This window comes from Eptatretus burgeri, chromosome 4 (genome assembly GCF_056783735.1).
Source record: "Eptatretus burgeri isolate ZD-2024b chromosome 4, Ebu_testis_v1, whole genome shotgun sequence".
In the NCBI taxonomy this organism is placed as follows: domain Eukaryota; kingdom Metazoa; phylum Chordata; class Myxini; order Myxiniformes; family Myxinidae; genus Eptatretus; species Eptatretus burgeri.
This window is the reverse complement of record NC_140964.1, coordinates 80,531,121-80,542,022: the sequence shown is the minus strand read 5'-3', so window position 1 is coordinate 80,542,022 and position 10,902 is coordinate 80,531,121.

Below are 10,902 nucleotides of genomic sequence, written 5' to 3'. Positions count from 1 at the left end.
TTTTTGTCAAAAAGTCATTCTATGGAGGTCATCTCAATAGCGAATCAAATGAAAGATGAAATGCTGTACCACATTGGAGTCGGCAGAAGGAACCAAAATAAGCAAAGATAAAAGATAAGGATTGACCTCTCCATGGACATAGAGGTAATGAATGAGAAATTAAGAATACAATTAACCACAACTCGATCTTCTTCCATGTTTATTTATTGATCTAGGAATACTTTGTTTCTTTAACGACCTTTAATGTACAGGTCATCCTGAAAGGGAAATGTCATCAATCGTTTGCTGGGCTGTAGATTTTAGTACAATCAGCGTAGATCTGTACTTGGTGATCACAGTGGGTACACATTGATAAACGACAGGAAAAGAGTAGACCGAGCACGCCACCTTGTGGGATTTCACTTGGTACTTTTGTCCAGTCTGATTTTGAGTTGTTTTCAACTCCACGCTGCACTCTATCCAACAAGAAAGCTTTGATCCTTTTCAGGAGAGGGTCTCTGATTCATTCCTCGGGTATAAAATGTCAATGTCTTCACAAGCCTTTGGTGGGGACCTAATGGAAGGCCTTTAAGTTAAGACAGAGGACATCAACTACTATTTGCCTTCATCCAGCTTTGCCATCCTATCTTCCAGCTCCAAGAGAAGCTCAGTGGCACAATAATGGCCCTTTGTGAAGCCGTGTTGTGCGTCTGTGAAGAGTTCCGAGTTGATTATGTGGTCCATGATGGCATCTCTCATGTTAACTCAAGAACTAAACTCATGACTGGGCATGGCTAATCGGTCGGTAGTTCCCTGGTGATTTATTGGTACTCTTGTGAATGGCAATTATGTTTCCCTTCTTCCACGTGGGTGGTACAATTCATTCATGAACAGACTTCTTGAAGACGATATTATGGGAGGGCAATGGTTATGTTTTCAACCCTGTCTAATTGTCTGTGAGCAGGATATCTAAAAAAGGTATGGGCGGATTTGCACGAAACTTGTTGCACAGGTTGGGTACATGACATGGACGAACTGATTTGATTTTTGTGAAGATCCGAATCCAGCCACTGGAATTTTTCTTATAATTCTTTGCAGCCCAAAAACGATATCGAGCATCATACTTGAAAACGTTGTGGACGAGTTATGACAAAACTTGGTGGATGAGTTTGTGATGTGACGAGAACAAGCGGATTCGATTTTGGGTCAGGTCCGAATCCAGATCCGGCCTATCGGTGGAATACAAAACATAAACTGTTCAGCCTGGCACAAGTATGCTCTCCACCGAGTGGTGTTCTCGTTACCTCCGCCACCGAAGGTGAAGGAGGTTATGTTTTCACCCCTTTCTGTCTGTGTTTGTTTGTGTGCAGGATATCTCAAAAAGTTGTGGACGCATTCGTATGAAACTGGGTGGACATGTTGGGTGTTTGACAATGAAGAATTGATTCAATTTTGATGAAGATCCCAATCCGGATCCAGATCTGATAATTTTGTGAATGATTCTTCACCATTGAGAGATCGGACTAAACCGATATATAGCACGATATCTCAAAAAGTTGAAGACGGATTCGGATGAAACTTGGCGAACACGTGTGCATGGCAAAGACGAATTGATTTGATTTTGATGAAGACCTGAATCTGGATACGAGAATTATTTAAATTTACAAAGTGATTCTTCACCATTGAGAGATCGGGCCAAACATGATATAGTTCTGTATAGCATGATATTTCAAAAATGTATTGGGCCAGATATGTTCTCGTGCATCAGGCATTGCACGGCGGAGCTATGCGCTCTATTGAGTACCCTTCCAGTTAACCTCTGCCATCTTCAAAGATGGATGGGGGTTACTGTTTTCACCCCTTTCTGTTTGTTTGTTTGTTATCTTGCCAAAACGAAGTTTTTGCAAGACATGTTAGTCAGCCTGTATGCTTTTTTTGTTGTTTGTTTGTTTGTCTGTAATCACGTATAAAAAATTCTGCAGAGCACAGTTATCATTGGAAATTTTTGTAACCGCATATCAGAGGCCTATAGAGGTCCCTTTCAGTGCATAGAATTTTGAAGGTCAAAGGTCAAGGTCACTTTGTCGCAAATCAGGGGAGTTGACGAAACCCTTATTTTTTGAGTAATTTTAATGTAATCGTCTCCAAACTTTATGGGAATATAGTTCATGGTCTGGTGCTCAGCTGATTAGTTTTTGGTGGCGATTGGCCTTGACCTTCATGGTTAGCGCCTGAGGTCAAACATATTTGACCCTAAGGTCAGATTTTCAAGTTTTAGGAACCATATCCTGTCGTACCTCAAATTGAACACCTCGATGAGAGCTTTCTAGATATGTCAAGCTTGAGACATTATTACATCATTTGGTGACGTTATGAGGCAAACACATATTTTTCATGGTTACTCTGTAGAACGATTCTCATCGGAATCTCTCGTAGGCAGATATTCCTTAAGGAGTCGCTCCTGGTGGATAGCAGCTCTGTTCACCTCAGTGTGACCTTAAAGAAGTCACATGTGGTCACCTTTTGGCAAGATAGGGTCACCCGGCGGGTGACATTGGTTTATTTGTTTGTTTGTGAACAGTATTACGGAAAAACTCCTCGACGGATTTCGACGAAACTTGGTGGGGGGTTAGGTATGGTCCAAGGATCATGCCATTAAATTTTGGACTTGGCCCCCCCCCCCCCAAAAAAAATTTGTTACAGAAATTTTTTTTTTTTGCATTTCTACATGTTTGAAGTGATTTCCAACCCCCCCCCCCCAAAATTTTTTTTTTACCCCTCCCCCCCAAAAAAAATTGTTAGAGAATTATTTTTTTTGCATTTCTACATGTTTTAAGTGATTTCCAACCCCCGCCAAAAGAAATTGTTACCCCCCCCCCCAAAAAAAATGGAGAATTTTTTTTTTGCATTTCTACATGTTTTAAGTGATTTCCAACCCCACCAAAAAATTTAGAGAAAAATATTTTTTTTGCATTTTTACATGTTTTAAGTGATTTCCAACCCCCCCCCCCCAAAAAAAAAAAAGAAAAAAATTATTTTTTTGCATTTCTACATGTTTTAAGTGATTTCCAACCCCCCCCCCACCAAAAGAAATTGTTACCCCCCCCCCAAAAAAAATGGAGAATTTTTTTTGCATTTATACATGTTTTTAGTGATTTCCAACCCCCCCCCCCCCAAAAAAAAAAAAAAGAAAAAAATTATTTCTTTGCATTTCTACATGTTTTAAGTGATTTCCAACCCCCCCAAAAAAAAATTGTTAGAGAAAAAAAAATTTTGCAACTTTTTTTGTTCAAGAAAATTTCGATTTTTTTTTATTTTTTGCATTTTTACATGTTTTAAGTGATTTCCAACCCCCCCCCCCCCCCCAAAAAAAAAGTTGGAGAAAAGAACGATAACTCAGAACTGTTAACATCATATTTAATGAATAAGATATAAGGTTCACTTGAGTGACCCAGCAGTATTGGCGGCGGAGGTTTTGCACTCTCCCGAGTGCTCCCCCTCTAGTTTTATATGTATTTATCTTTGTCGAAGTGACGGGTCGTATAATGAAAGACGATTGTACAAAAAGGGGAAATGTGGTGTAAAATGAGAGTGCACATTTTCAGTGAGCCAGCCAATACCCAAAGCACTGAAGAACAATGCGGGGCCAACGCAGATGAGTATCCCCTGAACTCTGTTCAAGTCAATCGATATACATTATTTAGTGACAATGCATATATTAAAGAGTGCTCAACAAGTGGTTTAAGAACTCAAAGAAGCACTCCAACGAAACGGTTGATAAGGAACGGCTGGCTTGGCAAGCGATTAGCGATCGCCGATCCGTAATATTAAACACCTCCCGTAGACGCCCGAAATGTCAAATATGTCCGAATTGGACAAATGAACACTTTTTTTTTAGCATTCGGAACTACCACGAAGTTCAATTCTGGAGCTTAAATTTTGAAATTTGGCTTATTTTATAAGATTCTGGAGCTTGTAGCATGTGTGGAAATGAAATAAAGCCACAAACACTGGCGTCTCCGGGCGTTTAGAATCATTGCAATGTATCCAACGATTCCTTGGTATGATGATCAAGCATTCGATGGTATGAGTAAAGAAAGTGGGGAAAAAAAAACTATCGTTAAGAAATCGTTGCGGCCTGTTCCAAGCCAAGGCATTGTTGAGCAGGCCAAAAAAAAAATGGCGTCTTCAGACTTGTGAGTTGGCAGAGGGCTGACCAAGATCGCGGCGCACAATCTTGTAAGGCTTATTTTGGTTTTTCCTGATGAGCACCTCCGAAATGATCTTTAAAATGGATGTTTAAATTAACCCCAAAACACAATTTTTATTCATGCACCACAATGGAGTTCCCTTCGTATGAATGCAAAGTTTGGGGCAGTGAAGTTTCATGGTTTTGGAGTTGTGGAGGAGATGGACACACCCTGACATTTATTATTATAGATTTGCATTCAATGTTTTTCAGTTCTCCCTCTTCAGGAATGGAATGATTTAAGTTTAATAAACCGAGCAACTGTTTAAATAAAGTTTACTTAAAGATAGTTTTGCTTTGGTTTGAGTGAAGTTCTGGGCAACTGAGCAATAAATATTTAGAAAGTTGGGTGTGTGCATTTTTTTTTTAATGTCAATTCATGGACTTTAGTCAAGTAAGCTTCTGCCATCGAGTCGTGTCCGCAGGTGAGTGAGTGAATGAGTCCGTCAACATTTGTCATTATCGCTTGATCCAAACATCGGATTTTGATGAAACTTGGCCACAAGCTTCGCATCTGATGCCGAACGAAGTTTTATTGATTGCATCAAAATCTGCACTCATTAAGGGTATCAACGGGGAGGTTATTGACCCCCCACCCCGCCCTCCAAAATAGGTGTTTGCTCTCTTCTCCGAAACGACACAGTTTTGATGAAACTTGACAACAACCTTCATCACCTATGATGTACTAATGATTGTTCATGGCATTAAAAAAAATCAGTTTAAGGGGGGTTTGAGTGACTGTTGTTCCTGATCCAGGTAAGCTTCAGGATGTGTGGTCTTCTTTTTATTCTTGTGCAAATTAAGATATATAAATCAAGTTTACTTTGTTACTCTCTCAGCATATAATTTGCATGCATTTCAATATTTATTATTGCAGAAACAACCAGGAACAATCCACCATTAATCCGTGTGCATCCTGCAAATGCCCCTTTCAGGGCATATCAATTGAAGGTTAATTACATCATGTTTGGTATGGAATATCGCTTTTCGAAGTTCAGATTGGGAATCAGCGCATCATTTTCATGAAGGAATGCAAATCATAATTTAATTCCCCACCAGGTGCCACAAAATTTTATTTTGAAGCATCTTTTAGTAAATGGCCCTGTAGAGCTTGGAGAAGTACAGCACCTGTGTCACTAGTGCATCAGCAGACCCGACCAAAATGAGGGGCACCCCTACCTGAGATAAAACATTTGTCACGGATTAAATCAAAGCCTCGGGTCTCAGGATATTGAATATGCATGATGACATTGCTGGAAACCTGTGCAAACTGAGAAATTTGCGTTTCCATTGCAACCAAAGTAGCAACAGCCATGCCAGTGATGTTAACAAACTCGCCACTCCCCCCTTGGATATCGGATCTTGAAATTTGGCATAATGTTACACAAAACATTGTGGCACAAATTTATGAAGTAGTTATGTGGTGCCCCACTTTGGTTGCCACAGCAACAACATATAAATCTTAAATCTGGCTATAATTCCAGCAATCTCTGTGTGTGTCTGTCTGTCTGTCTGCCTGTCTGTACGTGTGTATGTCTGTGACCGCCGTTTCTCGACAACCCCTGGTCCGATCTGATTGAAACTTGCCAGGAATATTGCTGGGGACCTGTGGATGTGCATTTTCAAGGTTTGATATTAATCGGACAAGCGGTTCCCAAGTTATGGCCATTTATTTACCAAAACAATGACAGGACACGTTGCTATGACATCACAATTCTTTTTTTTTTTTTTTGCACGTACGGGCATGCACTAGTATAACAAAATATCCCAGCAACCGCACACCCAACGTCTGTGATATGTGTTTTATTGTCCTCTTATCTTGATAATTTATCAAAAAATGTTAAATCTGACTGTCTCAAACAAGGACACAATCATTTTGTCCACGACATGAACTACATGTGCACCGGTTACATTGGAAACCACTGCAACAAACAGAATCATCATGGCACCTTCCTCTGACCCCTCTGTGATGGACACAATCATCATGGCACCTTCCTCTGACCCCTCTGTGATGTACACAATCATCATGGAACCTTCCTCTGACCCCTCTGTGATGGACACAATCATCATGGCACCTTCCTCTGACCCCTCTGTGATGGACACAATCATCATGGAACCTTCCTCTGACCCCTCTGTGATGGACACAATCATCATGGCACCTTCCTCTGACCCCTCTGTGATGGACACAATCATCATGGCACCTTCCTCTGACCCCTCTGTGATGTACACACTCATCATGGCACCTTCCTCTGACCCCTCTGTGATGTACACAACAATCATGGAACCTTCCTCTGACCCCTCTGTGATGGACACAATCATCATGGCATCTTCCTCTGACCCCTCTGTGATGGACACAATCATCATGGAACCTTCCTCTGACCCCTCTGTGATGTACACAATCATCATGGCACCTTCCTCTGACCCCTCTGTGATGTACACACTCATCATGGCACCTTCCTCTGACCCCTCTGTGATGTACACAATCATCATGGCACCTTCCTCTGACCCCTCTGTGATGTACACTCATCATGGCATCTTCCTCTGACCCCTCTGTGATGTACACAACAATCATGGAACCTTCCTCTGACCCCTCTGTGATGTACACAATCATCATGGCACCTTCCTCTGACCCCTCTGTGATGTACACAATCATCATGGCACCTTCCTCTGACCCCTCTGTGATGTACACAATCATCATGGCACCTTCCTCTGACCCCTTTGTGATGTACACAATCATCATGGCACCTTCCTCTGACCCCTCTGTGATGTACACACTCATCATGGCAGCTTCCTCTGACCCCTCTGTGATGTACACAATCGTCATGGCACCTTCCTCTGACCCCTCTGTGATGTACACAATCATCATGGCACCTTCCTCTGACCCCTCTGTGATGTACACACTCATCATGGCAGCTTCCTCTGACCCCTCTGTGATGTACACAATCATCATGGCACCTTCCTCTGACCCCTCTGTGATGTACACACTCATCATGGCAGCTTCCTCTGACCCCTCTGTGATGTACACAATCATCATGGCACCTTCCTCTGACCCCTCTGTGATGTACACAATCATCATGGCACCTTCCTCTGACCCCTCTGTGATGTACACAATCATCATGGCACCTTCCTCTGACCCCTCTGTGATGTACACAATCATCATGGCACCTTCCTCTGACCCCTCTGTGATGTACACAATCATCATGGCACCTTCCTCTGACCCCTCTGTGATGTACACAATCATCATGGCACCTTCCTCTGACCCCTCTGTGATGTACACAATCATCATGGCACCTTCCTCTGACCCCTCTGTGATGTACACAATCATCATGGCACCTTCCTCTGACCCCTCTGTGATGTACACACTCATCATGGCAGCTTCCTCTGACCCCTCTGTGATGTACACAATCATCATGGCACCTTCCTCTGACCCCTCTGTGATGTACACAATCATCATGGCACCTTCCTCTGACCCCTCTGTGATGTACACAATCATCATGGCACCTTCCTCTGACCCCTCTGTGATGTACACAATCATCATGGCACCTTCCTCTGACCCCTCTGTGATGTACACAATCATCATGGCACCTTCCTCTGACCCCTCTGTGATGTACACTCATCATGGCATCTTCCTCTGACCCCTCTGTGATGTACACAACAATCATGGAACCTTCCTCTGACCCCTCTGTGATGTACACAATCATCATGGCACCTTCCTCTGACCCCTCTGTGATGTACACAATCATCATGGCACCTTCCTCTGACCCCTCTGTGATGTACACAATCATCATGGCACCTTCCTCTGACCCCTCTGTGATGTACACAATCATCATGGCACCTTCCTCTGACCCCTCTGTGATGTACACAATCATCATGGCACCTTCCTCTGACCCCTCTGTGATGTACACAATCATCATGGCACCTTCCTCTGACCCCTCTGTGATGTACACAATCATCATGGCACCTTCCTCTGACCCCTCTGTGATGTACACAATCATCATGGCACCTTCCTCTGACCCCTCTGTGATGTACACAATCATCATGGCACCTTCCTCTGACCCCTCTGTGATGTACACACTCATCATGGCACCTTCCTCTGACCCCTCTGTGATGTACACAATCATCATGGCACCTTCCTCTGACCCCTCTGTGATGTACACAATCATCATGGCACCTTCCTCTGACCCCTCTGTGATGTACACAATCATCATGGCACCTTCCTCTGACCCCTCTGTGATGTACACAATCATCATGGCACCTTCCTCTGACCCCTCTGTGATGTACACAATCATCATGGCACCTTCCTCTGACCCCTCTGTGATGTACACAATCATCATGGCACCTTCCTCTGACCCCTCTGTGATGTACACAATCATCATGGCACCTTCCTCTGACCCCTCTGTGATGTACACAATCATCATGGCACCTTCCTCTGACCCCTCTGTGATGTACACAATCATCATGGCACCTTCCTCTGACCCCTCTGTGATGTACACAATCATCATGGCACCTTCCTCTGACCCCTCTGTGATGTACACAATCATCATGGCACCTTCCTCTGACCCCTCTGTGATGTACACAATCATCATGGCACCTTCCTCTGACCCCTCTGTGATGTACACAATCATCATGGCACCTTCCTCTGACCCCTCTGTGATGTACACAATCATCATGGCACCTTCCTCTGACCCCTCTGTGATGTACACAATCATCATGGCACCTTCCTCTGACCCCTCTGTGATGTACACAATCATCATGGCACCTTCCTCTGACCCCTCTGTGATGTACACAACAATCATGGAACCTTCCTCTGACCCCTCTGTGATGTACACAATCATCATGGCACCTTCCTCTGACCCCTCTGTGATGTACACAATCATCATGGCACCTTCCTCTGACCCCTCTGTGATGTACACAATCATCATGGCACCTTCCTCTGACCCCTCTGTGATGTACACAATCATCATGGCACCTTCCTCTGACCCCTCTGTGATGTACACAATCATCATGGCACCTTCCTCTGACCCCTCTGTGATGTACACAATCATCATGGCACCTTCCTCTGACCCCTCTGTGATGTACACAATCATCATGGCACCTTCCTCTGACCCCTCTGTGATGTACACAATCATCATGGCACCTTCCTCTGACCCCTCTGTGATGTACACAATCATCATGGCACCTTCCTCTGACCCCTCTGTGATGTACACAATCATCATGGCACCTTCCTCTGACCCCTCTGTGATGTACACAATCATCATGGCACCTTCCTCTGACCCCTCTGTGATGTACACAATCATCATGGCACCTTCCTCTGACCCCTCTGTGATGTACACAATCATCATGGCACCTTCCTCTGACCCCTCTGTGATGTACACAATCATCATGGCACCTTCCTCTGACCCCTCTGTGATGTACACACTCATCATGGCAGCTTCCTCTGACCCCTCTGTGATGTACACAATCATCATGGCACCTTCCTCTGACCCCTCTGTGATGTACACAATCATCATGGCACCTTCCTCTGACCCCTCTGTGATGTACACAACAATCATGGAACCTTCCTCTGACCCCTCTGTGATGTACACAATCATCATGGCACCTTCCTCTGACCCCTCTGTGATGTACACAATCATCATGGCACCTTCCTCTGACCCCTCTGTGATGTACACAATCATCATGGCACCTTCCTCTGACCCCTCTGTGATGTACACAATCATCATGGCACCTTCCTCTGACCCCTCTGTGATGTACACAATCATCATGGCACCTTCCTCTGACCCCTCTGTGATGTACACAATCATCATGGCACCTTCCTCTGACCCCTCTGTGATGTACACAATCATCATGGCACCTTCCTCTGACCCCTCTGTGATGTACACAATCATCATGGCACCTTCCTCTGACCCCTCTGTGATGTACACACTCATCATGGCACCTTCCTCTGACCCCTCTGTGATGTACACAATCATCATGGCACCTTCCTCTGACCCCTCTGTGATGTACACAATCATCATGGCACCTTCCTCTGACCCCTCTGTGATGTACACAATCATCATGGCACCTTCCTCTGACCCCTCTGTGATGTACACAATCATCATGGCACCTTCCTCTGACCCCTCTGTGATGTACACAATCATCATGGCACCTTCCTCTGACCCCTCTGTGATGTACACAATCATCATGGCACCTTCCTCTGACCCCTCTGTGATGTACACAATCATCATGGCACCTTCCTCTGACCCCTCTGTGATGTACACAATCATCATGGCACCTTCCTCTGACCCCTCTGTGATGTACACAATCATCATGGCACCTTCCTCTGACCCCTCTGTGATGTACACAATCATCATGGCACCTTCCTCTGACCCCTCTGTGATGTACACAATCATCATGGCACCTTCCTCTGACCCCTCTGTGATGTACACAATCATCATGGCACCTTCCTCTGACCCCTCTGTGATGTACACAATCATCATGGCACCTTCCTCTGACCCCTTTGTGATGTACACAATCATCATGGCACCTTCCTCTGACCCCTCTGTGATGTACACAATCATCATGGCACCTTTCTCTGACCCCTCTGTGATGTACACAATCATCATGGCACCTTCCTCTGACCCCTTTGTGATGTACACAATCATCATGGCACCTTCCTCTGACCCCTCTGTGATGTA